Here is an 18,619-nt window from a genome sequence, read left to right on the forward strand (position 1 = left end):
AGAGGGCATCCTGAACCCCACCGGGCAGGTGGAAGGGTGTAGGTACGTCATGTTGGAAATAAGTTACGCAGGACAGACTGGCCGAAGATGGAATCTTGTCTTCCGGCTTTGTCCAAACAATAGTAGGCTGCGAAGGTATGGAGAGAACTCCAGGTGGCAGCCCTGCAAATGTCAGGAAGCGGCACCGATCGTAGGTGTGCTACTGAAGTTGCCATGGCCCTCACAGCGTGTGCCTTAACACCGACTTGGAAAGGAATGCCTGCTTGCTGATAGCAAAAAGATGCAGTCCACCAACCAGGAGGAGAGAGTCTGCTTACCTACAGGCTTCCCTAATTTGTTAGGATGGAAAGAGACGAATAACTGAGTGCTCTTCCTTTGGGCAACTGTACGGTCTAGATAAAAAGCTAGAGCCCGTTTACAGTCAAGGGTATGCAGAGCCTGTTCCCCTGGATTGGAATGGGGCCTGGGAAAAAAGGTAGGTAGTATGATGGATTGTGAGGGAGTCAGTTGGACCGTTAGATGATCGAGGGGTTAAAGGGGCACTTAGAGAAGATAAGGCCATCGCGGAAAGATTAAATGATTTCTTTGCTTCGGTGTTTACTGAAGAGGATGTTGGGGAGGTACGCGTAATGGAGAAGGTTTTCATGGGTAATGATTCAGATGGACTAAATCAAATCACGGTGAACCTAGAAGACGTGGTAGGCCTGATTGACAAACTGAAGAGTAGTAAATCACCTGGACCGGATGGTATACACCCCAGAGTTCTGAAGGAACTAAAAAATGAAATTTCAGACCTATTAGTAAAAATTTGTAACTTATCATTAAAATCATCAATTGTACCTGAAGACTGGAGGATAGCAAATGTAACCCCAATATTTAAAAAGGGCTCTAGGGGCGATCCGGGAAACTACAGACTGGTTAGCCTGACTTCAGTGCCAGGAAAAATAGTGGAAAGTGTTCTAAACATCAAAATCACAGAACATATAGAAAAACATGGTTTAATGGAACAAAGTCAGCATGGCTTTACCCAGGGCAAGTCTTGCCTCACAAATCTGCTTCACTTTTTTGAAGGAGTTAATAAACATTTGGATAAAGGTGAACCGGTATAGTATACTTGGATTTTCAGAAGGCGTTTGACAAAGTTCCTCACGAGAGGCTTCTAGGAAAAGTAAAAAGTCATGGGATAGGTGGCGATGTCCTTTCGTGGATTGCAAACTGGCTAAAAGACAGGAAACAGAGAGTAGGATTAAATGGGCAATTTTCTCAGTGGAAGGGAGTGGACAGTGGAGTGCCTCAGGGATCTGTATTGGGACCCTTACTGTTCAATATATTTATAAATGATCTGGAAAGAAATACGACAAGTGAGATAATCAAATTTGCAGATGACACAAAATTGTTCAGAGTAGTTAAATCATAATCAGATTGTGATAAATTGCAGGAAGACCTTGTGAGACTGGAAAATTGGGCATCCAAATGGCAGATGAAATTTAATGTGGATAAGTGCAAGGTGATGCATATAGGGAAAAATAACCCATGCTATAATTACACAATGTTGGGTTCCATATTAGGTGCTACAACCCAAGAAAGAGATCTAGGTGTCATAGTGGATAACACATTGAAATCGACGGTGCAGTGTGCTGCGGCAGTCAAAAAAGCAAACAGAATGTTGGGAATTATTAGAAAAGGAATGGTGAATAAAACGGAAAATGTCATAATGCCTCTGTATCGCTCTATGGTGAGACCGCACCTTGAATACTGTGTACAATTCTGGTCGCCGCATCTCAAAAAAGATATAATTGCGATGGAGAAGGTACAGAGAAGGGCTACCAAAATGATAAGGGGAATGGAACAACTCCCCTATGAGGAAAGACTAAAGAGGTTAGGACTTTTCAGCTTGGAGAAGAGACGACTGAGGGGGGATATGATAGAGGTGTTTAAAACCATGAGAGGTCTAGAACGGGTAGATGTGAATCGGTTATTTACTCTTTCGGATAGTAGAAAGACTAGGGGGCACTCCATGAAGTTAGCATGGGGCACATTTAAAACTAATCGGAGAAAGTTCTTTTTTACTCAACGCACAATTAAACTCTGGAATTTGTTGCCGGAGAATGTGGTTAGTGCAGTTAGTATAGCTGTGTTTAAAAAAGGATTGGATAAGTTCTTGGAGGAGAAGTCCATTACCTCCTATTAAGTTCACTTAGAGAATAGCCACTACCATTAGCATTGGTTACATGGAATAGACTTAGTTTTTGGGTACTTGCCAGGTTCTTATGGCCTGGATTGGCCACTGTTGGAAACAGGATGCTGGGCTTGATGGACCCCTTGGTCTGACCCAGTATGGCATTTTCTTATGTTCTTAAACTCCGAAACTACCTTAGGTAAAAACTTAGGGTGAGTGCGGAATACCGCCCGGTCCTGCAGGAGTTTAGTGTAAGGCGGTTAGGTAACTAGGATCTGGAACTCACTAACCCTGCGAGCTGAAGTGATAGCCAAAAGGAAAATCACTTTCCATGTGAGAAACTTTAGGTCACAGGAATGAAGAGGCTCAAATGGTGGAGATTCAATGCCAAGAAGTGCAGAGTCATGCATATGGGGTATGGAAATCCGAATAAACTGTATTCGATGGGGGGAGAAGGGCTGATGTGCACGGGGCAAGAGAGAGACCTTGGGGTGATAGTGTCTAATGATCTGAAGTCGGCGAAACAATGTGACAAGGCGATTGCTAAAGCCTGAAGAATGCTGGGCTGCACAGAGAGAGGAATATCAAGTAAGAAAAAGGAGGTGATTATCCCCTTGTACAGATCCTTGGTGAGGCCTCACCTGGAGTACTGTGTTCAGTTCTGGAGACCGTATCTCCGAAGAGACAGAGACAAGATGGAGGCAGTCCAGAGAAGGGCAACCAAAAAGGTGGAAGGTCTTCATCGAATGACTTATGAGGAGAGATTGAAGAATCTAAATATGTACACCCTGGAGGAAAGGAGGGGCAGAGGTGATATGATACAGACTTTCAGATACTTGAAAGGTTTTAACGATCCAAAGACAACGACAAACCTTTTCCGTCGGAAAAAAATCAGCAGAACCAGGGGTCACGATTTGAAGCTCCAGGGATGAAGACTCAGAACTAATGTCAGGAAGTATTTCTTCACGGAGAGGGTGGTGGATGCCTGGAATGCCCTTCCGGAGGAAGTGGTGAAGACCAGAACTGTGAAGGACTTCAAAGGGGCGTGGGATAAACACTGTGGATCCATAAAGTCTAGAGGACGTGAATGAAGAGTGGATGGCTCGCGGGAATGACTGCTACTACCTGGAGATAATACCCTTATTCAATAAACATACACACAGTTAATGTGACTCCAACATTGCTGTAAGTTTCAACGGCAAGAGGAAATGTGGAAAAAGATTTGCATTTACAATAAGGCGGGGAGTAGCTTGCTCGTTACGGTGGTTACTACCCCAAACCAAATAAGCCTGATACTTCACTTTCAATTCATAACCAGCACAACTCTCTGCTTCAACGGCAGGGGAGAAAGTCTGATACTTCGTGCATATCCAGCATAGCTCTCTGCTTCTATGGCAGGGGGAATTAAGAAAAGTGGATCTATATACAGATAACAACCAACAAGGACTGAATCATAGTTGAACAGAGCAACGATTGTCAATACCCATTGGTCGGATGTGATTGAAGTCCACATGTTGTGCAGGTGGCACAATAGACCTCCCCCACTGGTATGTGTGACAGAGGAAACTGGCTGCTGCTCTTCAAGCGGAAGTCAAAAACCTGAAGCAGGCCCTGGCTGGGGAGCTGCTTGTAGTTTTTGTTTTCGGGCTTGGCAAGGCTGAGGTTTTTGATAAAGTCTCGTAGCACGGGACCTTGGTGGTGGCGAGTAGGCCTTTCTTGGACGATAGAATGACTTCTTAACAGTCCTTCCTGAAGGGCTGCTTTGAGGAGAAGTCAGAAGGCATCGAAAAGGGTCTCACGATGGTCTTTTAATTCAGCCACCATCCGTTGGATTTGTTCACCGAACAGATTATCTCCGATATATGGTAGGTTGGACAAATGGTCTTGCACTTCTGGACGAAGGTCAGAAGACTTGAGCCAGGCCCACCGTCTTGCCGAGATAGCCGCTGAAATAGATGTCCGAATCTCATGCTTGCCTGCTTCAAAGCCTTTGCTTACAAGGGTTTGTAGCTGGTCCTGGAATTGTTGAGGTAGGGAATCGGAGAAGTCCTGTATTTGCTTAAAAATGACCCTGTTCTACTGGGTCATATAAAGCCGATAGGCAGCAATCTGGGAGATGAGCATGGCTCCTTGGAATACTCGTCGACCAATGTTGTCCAGGAATTTTTGTTCCTTAGCAGGAGGGGTAGACGAGTGAGGTTTTGACTGTTTGCCCTTTTTTGTGCAGATTCTACCACAACTGAGTGGTGATCAAGCTGGGATTTTTGGAAGCCTGGGGCTGACTGGACTAAATAAATAGTGTCAGCCTTTCTGTGTACTGGAGCAACTGATCTAGGATTTTCCCAGTTCTTTTTGAGATCAAGAAGGACCTGATGAATGGGAATAGAAGTGACCACCTTGGGGGCATCCAGGAATTGGAGCAACTCCATCATCTGGTGCCTATCATCTTGTTCCATCTGTAGTTGAAAAGGAACCAACTCAGACATTTCCTTAACAAAATTTATAAGTGAGAGGTCCTCTGGAGGAGAATGCTTTCTGCTCTCAGTGGGAGAAGGTGGTGATGGTTAGTCATCGGTGTCTGTGGAAGTATCATCCCCCCAAGTGTCATAAGGATCAGCAGACTTCCCTTTAGGAAGTGAAGGAGTTTGGATACCTGAGGGTCCCGGTCTAGGCTCCGAAAAAATCGGAGGAAACGCCGGAGGCACCGATGACAACATCGAAGGCACCGGTGCGGGCATCGATGGATTACTTGGTGGCGCCGAACATATCGGCACCGATGGATGAATCGATGGCGAGGGACGTATCGGCATCGAAGGTTGAGGCAACACCCCCGAAGGAGGGATGCGGAACGGTGTTTCTCCTCCCGATGATGCTGTTATCGGGGAGGGCATCATAGTCATCGGAGACCTGGGACCCACCGGTGGAAGGGCGGCCATCAGAGCCTCCATTCTGGATAGCAGCGGTGCCAGTGCTGCCGGAATCGGGTCGATGACAGGTTCCACAATCGGTGCCGGTGCTAGAGGAATCTGAAGACGTTGCATCGCCTTGTCGATGGCCTCCTGGACTAGCTGGTCCAGTTCCTCGCAGAGACCTGGAGCAAGGAGCCCCGGCTCTGGAATGGAAGAGGGAGGCAGAGGCACAGCTGGAGGGACCACCTTTACAGGCGGAATCGCGGCTCCCAAACCCCGATCGGGTGAGGGTTGCCTCAGTGACCAGGCCGCAGGAATAGACGGTGCCGTTCCTGGATTGGGCTTCTTCGATGGCGGCGAGGTCGATGGTTTCGCTCCCTCGATGGTCCAAGTCTTACGATGTCAATGGTGATGTTTTTCCCTGCGATCTCCTCGATCCTGAGGAGGTGTAAAGAGGGTGTCGATGGCTGTGAAGACATCTATGACGGTCAGTCACCGGTCGGTGGTCGATGTTGACGCGAAGTCGATAGTGCCAGTTCCAACGCTGTCGATGCAATGGACGGAATCGGGGTTTGAGCACGGAAGAGGAGTTCCATATTCCCCATTCTGGCTTTGCGACCTTTTGGTGTCATAAGGGCACATTTGGTGCTAGTCAGGACACCATGCTCACGGCCTAAACACATTACACAGACTCCACGGGGGTCTGTGATAGACATGGTGCGAGAACAGTCCGGGCACCGACGGAACCCCGATGCCATGGCCATTGAAAAAAATCGAGCCGCAGTATGGTTGACGGCTGGTAGGCTGCGAGGGCCAAAACTCGACGGAAAACCGTGTAAAACTTACCGGAGTACCGCGGTCAGAGAAAAGGCAGAGGAGGGACCCCTGTGGGGCAATTTTAACTTTAAGACTTCCGTGAGGAAAATTTCTGTCAGGAATCTCTATAGAGCTCCTTTGCAGAGAGGCTACTGCTGCACGGAAAAAAGAAGACTGAAGGGGGACCTCTGGTGGCTGCAGGGTTAGTGCCATGCTGGGCATGCCAAGTAGGGGCCAGTCAAAGTTCTGGAAACTTTGACAGTAGTTTTCCGTGATTGGGCTCCATCCTGATGATGTCACCCATATGTGAGGACTACCATCCTCCTTGTCCTGTGAGAAACCAGCGATCCTTCACCCGGACATCCAGGGGCAGAGGATCACAGCGCTTCAACCCATATAGAAGCTCATATCAAGCGGCCCGCCCTGCAGGCCGGAGCCAGTCCTTTCAGAACAAGCACAATAAAAGGGGAGCCAGCTCGGGCCCAGGCCCCAGCCGCACCCCACAATGAAGACCAAAGGAAGAAGACATAGGGGGCAGACTGGCTCTATTCTACCAAAGATGGGTCGAGATAACTTCGGACAAATGGGTCCTATCCATCATTCGAGAGGGATATTACCTGGATTTCCACCACCTCCCTCCGGACAAGTTTGTGGAATCTCCCTGCCATGACCCTTCCAAGAGAATGGCAGTGGAAGCTACACTGACCAGATTACTAGCCTTAGAGGCTATAACACAGGTGCCTCCACAACAAATAAATACTGGCCATTATTCCATCTATTTTATCGTTCCCAAGAAGGAAGGAACATTTAGACCTATCCTGGACCTCAAGGCGGTCAACCGTCACCTGAAGATTTCTCGCTTCCGCATGGAAATCCTACGCTCGGTAATAAGGGCGATACAACTGGGAGAGTTCCTTACCTCCCTGGATCTGTCGGAAGCCTACCTACAGATTCCGATCCAACAAGAGCATCAGCGTTTTCTACGCTTCTCGATCCTGGACCATCACTCGGAGTTCCGGGCACTACCTTTCGGGTTAGCCACTGCAGCCCGGACGTTCACCAAGATCATAGTGGTGGTGGCAGCAACACTGAGGAAGGAAGGAATCCGTGTGCATCCTTATCTAGACGATTGGCTGATCAGAGCAAAATCCCCAGAGGAAAGCCACCAGGCAATAGAGTCAAAACTCTACTGGAGAGCCTCGGGTGGGAAGTCAACCCAAACAAGAGCTGCCTGCAGCCTTCCCAATCTCTAGAATACGTGGGAGTCCGGTTCGACACAAAACAAGACGAGGTCATCCTGACACCGACAAGGAGATCAAAACTGATGACCCAGTTACGAACCCTGCTGAGCGAACTTCGCCCCACAGCATGGGATTACCTACAAGTTCTCAGCCTCATGGCATCCACACTGGAAGTAGTCCCATGGGCACAGGCTCACATGAGACCCATACAACGCTCACTACTATCACGATGGAATTCTCTGTCCCAGAACTACACCGTACGTCTCAGCTCCCAGACAGAGAGTTCGGCCCCAACTACGATGGTGGCTACAAGAAGCCTATCTGAGCCTACTCACCATGGATGCTAGCCTATGAGGATGGGGAACACACTACCAGGAGCTAACCGCCCAAGGGCAATGGAACAAAGAAGAGTCGGGATGGAATATCAGTCGCCTAGAAGCCCAGGCAGTCAGACGAGCCTGCCTAAGGTTCGGTCACACACTCCAAGGCAAAGCGGTCAGAGTAATGTCGGACAATGCCTCAACAGTGGCCTACATCAACCGTCAGGGAGGAACCAGAAGCCAACAGGTGTCTCTGGAAATAGACCCCTTAATGTCATGGGTGGAAGTGAATCTTCAAGAGATCTCGGCCTTCCACATTGCCTGGAAAGATAATGTCGTAGCGGACTACCTCAGCAGAGAAAGTCTAGATCCAGGAGAATGGAAACTGTCAACCACAGCACTCCAACTGATAGTAAACCGTTGGGGGAACACCAACCATGAACCTCCTGGAAAACAGGTCCAACGCCCAGAAGAGTTCATCAAAACCCGGTGACTTGCCTATTTTCAACACTTTAATAGCATATTGAACCTCCATTTCCAATATTGGCCTATCTAACTCCATCTTTTGTTCCGGTATCAGTGTAGGTAGTGCTACCGGATTCAAATAACTATCGATATCCTCATCTTTAATATGCTGCTCTGCTCCATATAAAGCTGAGTAAAACTCAGTAAAGCATTGACGTATATCGACAGAGGTCGTGAGTACTTTTAATTTTGGCAACGTTGTTTTGGGCTACAGCTGCCTAGCTAAGAGGCGTCCCCTCTTATTGCCTTCTTCATATTGTTGCTTTGTACTTTCTAAGGCCAAGGCTGTAATTTCCGCATCTAAAATTTGTAGATCTGATCTAGCCTTTTCCACTTGCCGATAGAGTTTTGGACACTGCCTAGTTTGGTGCTGGTGCGCTAGTTGAGTCATTGTGGCATATAAGCGAGCTCTTTTCCCCTGCTTTTTGACAAAATGTAGCTTGAGAAATAATCAACCCCCTAGCTACGGCTTTGGAGCATTCCCACACAAGTGGGGGTGAGCTCTCAGGAGTAATATTAGACTAAAAATAGGTACGCAGTTCTTGTCCTAATCTTGTCAAAGTAGCCGTATCGTTTAATAACGTTTCATTTAGTCTCCAAAATCTTTGTCCCATTTGGGACGTGGTTAATTTAAGTGTCAAGCTTATTGGCGCATGATGAATATTGAATTTTGATGGATCATGACCTGAATTTGACTATGACCTTGTTCTTATGACATTATAGTCCACTTGTTGTTTGTTCCTATGCTTCTCTGCTCTCCTTATGGTTTTTTGTACCCCTTACCCTTCCCCTGTTACTTGTAATTTCCGTTGCTTTTGTTCCATGTAAACCGAGGTGATGTTTCGACTAACATCGGTATAAAAGACTTCTAAATAAATAAATAAATAAATAAATAAATGATCCGTCCAGGTGATTGGTTCGATTCCCACACCCACCACTCTATTTTGTACCTGAGAATCAACTAGAAAATAGTTTATTCTAGAGTAGGAATGGTGTGCAGTAGAAAAATATGTATAAGAACGCGAATTTGGGAACCTCTGTCTCCACACATCTCTCAGGTCCCATCGCACCATTAAGGATTTCAAAGAAAGTCTCGCTGCTCGAGAAGCAAATGAGGACTGGGCAGAGTTGTCAAGGAGTGGGTCAAGAGTAATATTAAAATCCCCTCCCGATATCAAGGGCCCTTCGACATGCTTCAGCAGTAAGTTATCTATGGCTTTGTAGAAGGGACCCTGTCCTGTATTTGGAGCATAGATAATGACTAAAGTCAGGACTTCATCACCTCTGCGGATCTTCAGTAAGACAAACCTCCCTTGGGGGTCCAAGATGAAGGCAAGAACTTCGTGAGTAAAATCTCTAGTGATCAAAATTAGAGATGTGAATCGGAACCAGAATCGGATCCGATATCAGTTCCGATTCACATCTCTATAGATGTGAATCGGAACCAGAATCGGATCCGATATCAGTTCCGATTCACATCTCTAATCAAAATACCCACCCCTGCAAATGTGGAGTCTTTAGTACTTGCAGACAGAACTGTCTATACGATAAGAGTTTCCGGATATGGGATTCCTGACCTAGCCCCACAGATACTCCGTTAGCCAATATCTCTCGCTCTAAAAGGGAGCGTTTGTGCTGGTGGTTTAGACCTTTCACATTAATGGAGATAATCCGTAATATCCCAGCCATGTGTCAAGATCATAAGGATCCCTCGCCGGTCTTGAACATATAATCCCTAATTCCCAGCAGTTAACCTCCAAGACATTTGCTTAGTGAGCATTCTTGTAGAAGAGACAATTCCTCCCCCTGTCCATCCATGTAACAGGATGGCTTGCTCCAGTACCGGGAGTGCCCCCAATGCAGTCGGGGATGGCCACTGCCAGTTCTCCCTCCCAGATTAGTAGTAACATACAAAACACATGCAATCCATAACAAACGTGAACAATCATAACCGATAGAACACTATTAGAACCTGCTTCCCACATTTTGAAGGACAATGTTAAGGCGGTCAAATATTGGATCAAAAGCCCCACAGATGGACAGGACAGCCATAATAGAAGCCTGGCGGGCTATAAATCAACTGGGGCCTCTTCCTTTCATCCTTGGTCTGAGAGAGCTGCTCTCGAATCTTCTGAATACCTCCTAAGTCTCCTGCCAACTCTGTGCCATCTCGGTTGATCCACAATTCTCTGTGGTTTTGATGATTGCCGGGTGGCTGCTGTATTGAGGCTCTAGCCCGCCTTTTCTAGAGCCTCCACTGCTGCGCTCAGTGTCTTGACTCTGTGTGTCGTACCTCTCCATTTGTTAAGTTTCCTCCCAGTAGTATAAAATTGCAGATTTTCTCAACCACCTCTGAGATGTTGGAGTATGCAGGGGATTCAGGTACTCCCCTTATTCGCATATTGCATCTCCGTGTGCGGTTTTCAAGATCTTCAATCTTGTCCTGTAGTGTGGTGAATTCAGCTTCTAGATGTCCCTGCTGCAGATTTAAAGTATTCAGCGCTGCTGCTTGGCTCTCGGGCCTAACATCAACTTCATCTACTCTCTGCCCCAGCGCTGCAAAATCCTCTCGCAAATCTGAATTAGAAGCTAGTAGCTCTTTTTTCTGGTTCTTGAGGTCTGCCCGAAACTCCACAAACCACCCCCAAATCTAATCTCTAAGCTGTGTGATAAGCGCGGGCTGCTAGAATTCAGCGGCTGCTGCGTTTCCAGTGTCCCCTCCAAAATTTACCGCGGTGCCATCCTGCTCGGGCCTGTCGGCGGGAACGTCAGTCAGCTCTGGTGGTACTTTGGTAAAAGAAAACTGCTTTAAATCTGCAGTTTTTCTTTTTGCCGGCATGGTTGCTGTTCCAGGAGCTTATGGCCACTTTACCCTGATAATCGCCGGTTTCCAAACTTAATTTAAGTTGCAGAAATTAGAACTGGGAGAGCACGAGTTCATGCAACCATCTCCGTTGCCGGCGGAAGAGCGCCCCCATCCCCCCAAATAAATATTTATTTATTGTTTTTGTAAAGTTTTCTATACCGGTGTTTGGATCAGGGACCGTCACATCGGTTTACAGTAATACAATTATGAAAGACATACAAGTACATTTATCAACATAATAATATTACAAATTTCATACAAGCCAAGTTAATACTAAATTCAATTTATATTACAAGTTAAATATGTAAAAGATTCCAAAATAAACAAAGTAAGTAAAATATCTAAAAGTAACCAAACAAAAAAGACCAAGTGGAGCATTGCAGATTCATAGTTTAGGTGGGCAGGAGACTTATAATGTCTATTATGATTAGCCTGAGCCTTCCTTGAATGCCTGATTACAGAGCCATGTTTTTAATTCATACCGTTTGCGCTGTCGAACGAGCCCTAATTAGCCTGGGTAGTGGCAGATCCACATCCACAGAAGCCGCTGTGATCACATCTTTAATCCAAACTGCCACTGTGGTACGAGAAGCTGTTTCTCCCTTCTTCACTCTCATGAAGTACGAAGAGACGATCTGTTCTCCGCAAGGTCTCAGTAACCGTAAGTTAATGCAACAGATGTCTCCGCACATGCAAGGGATGCCACATCCACCGCTCCATCCAATGAGGGCAACAATAAGGACAGATTGAAAAATAAAAGTCAGATACCACCTTGAACGTGAAGGATGGTACAGTCCTAACCTGTACTCTGTCCAGTGTAAGCACCAGAAAAGGGAAGCTACCAAAGAGGAAGAAATGTGGGGCCTGCCAAAAAGGTCAACACCAAGGTCAGGTCCTAAAGCATACAAGTGTCCACAGTGGCGGCTGAATAGGCTGAAGACCCTTAAAAAATCTAGACACTTCCGAATGCGATGAAAAAAGGTCTCCCTTGACCTCAACCCCTATACCAGGCCAAAGCTGTCACTTCTAACTTCAGCGTACTTAGCACCAGCCCGTTAGTTAAACCTTCCTGCTGAAATACCAAAATCAAAGAAATCACTGCCGTGGTGGGAACAGAGAACCATTCCCAAAGAACCTCCAGAGATGCACATATGCCAAGGATATAGAAAATCCTTTTTTCCTCCCAGCGCTCATTACTGACATGGAATGACCCCGCTTCAATTGTTTAGACCTCTCAGGGGTCACCCTTAAGACGACATCTATCTGAATTCTCATAGAGTATCAGTCCTTGCGTAACAGTAGTTGCAACAGGCTGTGGTCGACCAGCTACTGAAGATCTATATATCAAGGCCCCTTGGCCAGTACGAGGGCGCCAGAACAGCTAAGCTCGGGTGATGGCCTGTCTCCTGTAGCAATCTATCAATCAGGGGCCACAGAAAACACACATAGCATCTGGTCCTGCGACTCACTTTGACCAAGAACATCAAGCTCGAATGCCCGAGAGTCCCATCAGTGATTGTAAAAGTGAGACATCTTCACCTTCTCGCGGACCCATCAGATCTAAAAAAGGGCCAACCGCATTGGAAAAGAATGAGCTGACAGGCCTAGTGTGCCAGTCCCATGCACCCCAGGTCAATGACATTATGACTGTGACAATCCACCTGAACATTGTCAACTCCCACTAGGTGAGATGTCGACTATGCTCAGAGATGCTGTATCCCTCATGCTAGGAGCACATCCACTTACAGAGAACCTGCTGATTCAGGGTTCCCCCTTTATGAGGTAAATATACACCACCGCAGCAGCACTGTCTGACCTGACCCTCACAGGTTTCCTGTTCAACTGGACTGCAGACTTCAGCAACACTAACCGAAACACTCAAGGCTTAAATCAATTGATGGACCAACCCATCTCCTCTAGGGACCTCTGACCCTGCACCTCCAATTCCTGACAATGAGCTCCTCAACCTTGAAACCTTGCATCTGTGATGACAACTATTCAATCAGAAATCTCCAGATCCATTTCCACAGTGAGCTGATCTCTCTGTATCCACCAGAGTAACTCCTCCTTCACCACTAGTAGGTGCATCAGTGGTCGCATGTGAACTCTGGCCCACGTAACTAACTCCAAGGCAGCAGCATGGAACCTAACGTCTGCAAGTAAGCCCACACCGACAACCAATCCGTCAGTCACAGAACTCATATCCGTGTCCAATGCTTTTCAATACGCTGCTCCGGAACCTGGCACCTAAGTAGTCTAGCATCTGAAGATTTCAGCTACTCTTGGCCAGATTGAAAACTCATCTGAGTTCTTAGCAACTGAACCATTCTGCGAGACCCGGCATGATTATCCGCTGCTGCCTTGGCTCTAATTAATCAGCCATCTAGATAAGGATGAACTAGGATGCCCTCCTTGTGAAACGCATGCACTATCACCATTCCCCTGGAGAAATAAAGGGTTTTGGGTGATATAGCCAAGCTGAACAGTAAGGCCTGTAGGAGAAATTACTACTTACCTGATAATTTTGTTTTCCTTAGTGCAGACAGCTGGACTCAGGCCCAGTGAGTTATGCTCCCCTACCAGCAGATGGAGACAGAGCAAGCTGATGTCACAGTATATAAACCTCTGCAGTGACATAAGCCCGCAAGTATTCTCTTCAAAAGCAACTGTTGACAGACTAGCAAAAAACTTGATTAAACAGTTCAGCATTACTATACTCAGGCAACAAGAACACTGAACTCAAGGAAGGAATGTATGTACCTCAGTCTAGGGACTGTATGAACACTTACCAGTAATCCCCTGGAACACATAGCCCTGCAGGAGGACCATTGACACAATCATTCGGCAGCCAAGGGTGGGAAGCTGAGTCCATCTGTCTCATTAAGAAAAACAATTTCTCCTTCCCTCGCGTGTAGACAGATGGACTCAGGACCAGTGGGATGTACCAAAGCTACTCCAGAACAGGGTGTGAGGCTGCCCACGGTCCAGTCAACACTGCTGGTGCAAAGGCTGCATCCTCCCGGGGACATCCAGACAGCAAAACCTGGAAATAGTATGAAAGGAGGTCCACGTCGCAGCTCAGCAAATGTCGTCAGACAACAAACTAACCTCCGCCCATGACACTGCCTGAGTCCTAGTAGAATGAGCCTTAATCTGAGCAGGCAACAAATTTGATCACCTCACCCATCGTACCCCTTTCCAGATCATTTATAAATATATTAAAAAGCACAGGTCCAAGTACAGATGCCTGAGACACTCCACTGTTTACCTTTTTCCACTGTGAAAACTGACCATGTAATCCTACTCTGTTTCCTGTCTTTTAACCAACTTGCAATCCACAAAAGGACATTGCTGCCTATCCCATGACTTTTTAGTTTTCTTAGAAGCTTCTCATGCGGGACAATGTCGAACGCCTTCTGGAAATCCAAATACACCACATCTATTGCTTCACCTCTGTCCACCAGTTTATTCACCCCCTTCCAGGGTTGCTGCTATCAAACTGAGCACTTGTAGATAGGACCACACTGTCGGGCATATAGTGCTCACCCAGTGATGCACCTGTGACATAAATTTTTGAATCCAAACTTCTGGCAGGAAAACTTTGACTTGTGTCGTGTCAAACCAAACACCCAGATACTCCAATGACTGAGATGGCTGAAGACTGCTCTTGGCCAGGTTCATCACCCAACCAATCTCCTGTAATAAGGACATAACCTTGCAGGTCACCAAGTGGCTCTCTTCCAGAGACCTGGCTCGAATCAGCTGGTCGTCCAAACACAGGTGTACCGGGATCCCATCTATATTTTTTTATTTTTAATTTTTATATACCGAGGTTCTTATAGAGACTATAAATCACTCCGGTTTACATATAACGATAAACTGCCCAACAGAGATAAGGGGGCTTTACATAGAACAGTGGTACATATGGAACATTATAACTGGATGACAATTTAACATAATGATAATAAATAATATAGAATAGTTTTACTTGAAATTAATAAAATTATGTAATATAAACTGTATAATTTAAATATTTAACTTGGATATAGTGACATATTAAACCATGCCAAATATAAATAATAAGATAAAATGAATTTTATCATCTCTACTCAACTCTGCCACTACTACCACCAAAACCTTGGAAAACATCCTGGGGGTGGTGGCTAGTGAAAAAGGCAGCGTCCAAAACTGATAATAGCGTCCTAACCCTGCAAAATGCAGAAACCGCTGGTGCTCTTCAAATGGATGAGAATATGAAAGTAGGCCTCGGACAGATCCAGGAATTTCAGAAATTCCCCCTACTGCACAGCCATTATCACTGAGCCAATGGTTTCCATGCAAAAATGAGTCACCCTCAAATGATGATTGACACTTGAGATTCAGGATGGGACGAAACAAGCCCACCTTCTTAGGCACAACAAAATAAATGGAATATCGCCCCATACTTTCTTGAGACGTAGGCACTGGAACGACAGCCCTCAGCCGAAGGAGCCTTAGAAGCTCAGATTCCACTGCCTGCTTCTTCTGTGGGGAGTGGTAGGGAGACACCATGAATACAACCCGATGAATACTGCGAAAGGACGGAACTGTTCGTAGAGAGACACCAGCCTCCGAGAACCGCAAAAACGGCTCTCTGCAGGACAGGGCCTGCAATTCCGAGACCCGACGAGCGGACGTAATTGCCACCAGGAACACGGTCTTCAAAGTAAGATCCTTAAGAGTCGCCCTCTTGATAGGCTCAAACGGAGCTCCTCACAGGGCTGCGAGCACGCAGTTTAAATTCCAGGATGGACAAGGGCTCCGCACGGGAGGCCGTAAATGCTTGGCCCCACGAAGAAAACGCCGTACATCCGGATGGCAAGCCAAGGACACTCCGCGGACCTTACCTCTAAGGGAACCCAGGGCAGCTATCTGGACCTTTAGGGTACCCCAGGACAGTCCCTTCGAGAGGCCCTCCTGGAGGAAGGCGAGGACCGCCGGCACAGAGGGTCGGATAGGATCCATGCCTAGAGCACTGCACCAGTTCTCAAAGACCGTCCAAACCCGCATATAGGTTAAGGACGTGGACTGCTTTCTAGCGCGCAATAACGTAGTTATGACCGCCTCGGAGTACCCCTTCGTCCTCAAGCGCGCCCTTTCAAAAGCCAAGCCGCGAGACAAAAGTGATCCGCATCCTCCAAACAGACGGGTCCTTGACGAAGGAGGGTCTCGGCTCCGTGAAATCGAAGCGGAGGCTCCGCCGCCAGCTGAACGAGGTCCGCGAACCACGGGCGCCTTGGCCACTCTGGCGCAACCAGGATCACCTCCGCCGGATGTAACTCGATTCGCCGTAGAACTTTGCCGATCAGAGGCCACGGAGGGAAGACATAGAGCAACACATCCGTGGGCCAGGGAAGCACTAGTGCATCGACTCCTTCCGCGCCCCGCTCCCTCCGACGGCTGAAGAACCGCGGAGACTTTGCGTTGAGAGCGGTGGCCATCAGATCCAGGCGGGGCTGTCCCCACCGGGCACAGATGAGACGAAACGCTACCTCCGGTAGCTCCCATTCTCCGGGATCCAGGCGATGGCGGCTGAGGAAGTCCGCTTGGACGTTGTCTACGCCGGCGATGTGAGACGCCGCGATGCTGCTGAGATGTCGCTCCGCCCAGTCCATCAGCTGACTCGCCTCCTCCGCCACTAGCTGGCTCCTCGTTCCTCCCTGGCGATTGATATATGCCACCGTGGTCGCGTTGTCCGACAGAACCCGGACCGCCCGGCCCCGTATCCACGGGAGAAAGGCCCTCAACGCCAACGCTACTGCCCTGGTCTCTAAGCGGTTGATGGACCACAGCGACTGCTGGCTCGACCACTGTCCCTGCACTGAGCGTCCTCCACAGACCGCCCCCCAACCAGAGAGACTGGCGTCCGTCGTGACCACCGTCCAAGTGGGCATGAGAAGAGAGACCCCGCACGTCAGATGGTCGGTGCAGAGCCACCACTGCAGACTGGCCCTGGCACGGCCTGTGAGGGGCAGCGGACGACGAAACTCTTCGGAGACCGGCTTCCAGCGGGAAAGTAACGCTGATTGTAACGGTCGCAGATGAGCGAAAGCCCAGGGGACCAGCGCGAGCGTCGACCCTGGCACGGCCTGTGAGGGGCAGCGGACGACGAAACTCTTCGGAGACCGGCTTCCAGCGGGAAAGTAACGCTGATTGTAACGGTCGCAGATGAGCGAAAGCCCAGGGGACCAGCGCGAGCGTCGACGCCATGGACCCCAAGACCGTCAAGTAATCGCATACCAGTGGACACCTCATGGATAACAGGTGGCTCACCTGTCCCTGGAGCTTGACCACCCTCTCCTGCGTCAGAGAGACCCTGGCCCTCTCGGTGTCGAACAAAGCCCCCAGGTATTCCAACCTCTGGGAAGGTTGCAGCTGACTCTTGGAGAGGTTTACCACCCAGCCGAGCGACCGCAACAGCTGCAGAACCCTGGCAATTGCCCCCCGGCACTCGGCCGCGGATTTGGCCCGGATGAGCCAATCGTCCAGGTAAGGGTGAACCAAAAGCCCTTCCCTCCGTAGCTGGGCGGCCACCACCACCATAACCTTGGTAAATGTGCGTGGCGCCGTTGCAAGGCCGAAAGGAAGAGCTCTGAACTGATAATGCCTTCCCAGGACGCAAAACCTCAAATACTGGTGATAGGCTGGATGAATCCCGATGTGGAGATACGCCTCTGTCAAGTCCAGGGACGCAAGGAACTCGCCGGGACGAACCGCAGCCACTACCGAGCGGATCGTCTCCATCTTGAAGCTGGGAACACGAAGGCACCTGTTGACTCCTTTTAGGTCGAGAATAGGCCTGAACGAGCCGTCCTTCTTTGGGACCACGAAGTAAATGGAGTACCTTCCCATACCCCGCTGCCTTGATGGTACGGGAAGAATGGCGCCTAGGTCTTCCAGACGTTGAAGGGTCGCCCGCACAGCTGCGCGTTTGGTGGTAGCCTTGCAGGGAGAGACAAGAAACTTGTTCCACGGCAGACGAGCAAAGTCTAACGCGTAACCGTCTCTTATTACTCCTAAGACCCACTGGTCCGAAGTTATCTTGGTCCATTCCTCGTAAAACTGCTCGAGCCTCGCTCCCACGCGTGGTACGGCGTCTGGAAGCCGCTGCGAGGAATGAACCGCTCTTGTTTCATTGGGCCGACTTGGACCCCGCTCCAGTCGAGGCCCCACCGGTCCTGTTGAATTTCTTCCCTCGAAAGGACTGAGACCAGGAGACAGATCTGGCAGAGCCTGCCCGATAAGACTGCCCCGTCGCCGAACGTTGCGGCCTCTGGCGCCGGTTCGGTCGGAAACGGTTCCTCGCGGAGAAGTTGGACCGAGGCCTAGGCCTATCCTCCGGCAGCTTGAAAGCCTTGTTCTCGCTCAAGAACTGCATAATATCGTCCAGCTGCTTTCCAAATAGTAGCTTCCCCTTAAAGGGCAAAGAACCCAAATGGGCCTTAGACGTACCATCGGCGGCCCAGTTACGTAGCCAGAGGAGACGGCGAGCTGAGACCGCCGAAACCATAGCCCTGGCGGAAGTTCTCAGCAAATCATGCATGGCATCAGCGCTGTAGGCTACTACCGCTTCCAAGTGATCCGCCTGTGAGGCCTCCCCTTCAGAGAGTCCCGCATTCGCTTGTAAATTTTGGGCCCAGCGAAGGCCAGCACGCAAGGCGAAATTACTGCAAATGGCCGCCCTGACGCCCAGGGCAGAAAACCTCAAAAACCTTCTTAAGCTG

The sequence above is a fragment of the Rhinatrema bivittatum genome, chromosome 2 (genome assembly GCF_901001135.1).
Source record: "Rhinatrema bivittatum chromosome 2, aRhiBiv1.1, whole genome shotgun sequence".
Taxonomy (NCBI): Eukaryota; Metazoa; Chordata; class Amphibia; order Gymnophiona; family Rhinatrematidae; genus Rhinatrema; species Rhinatrema bivittatum.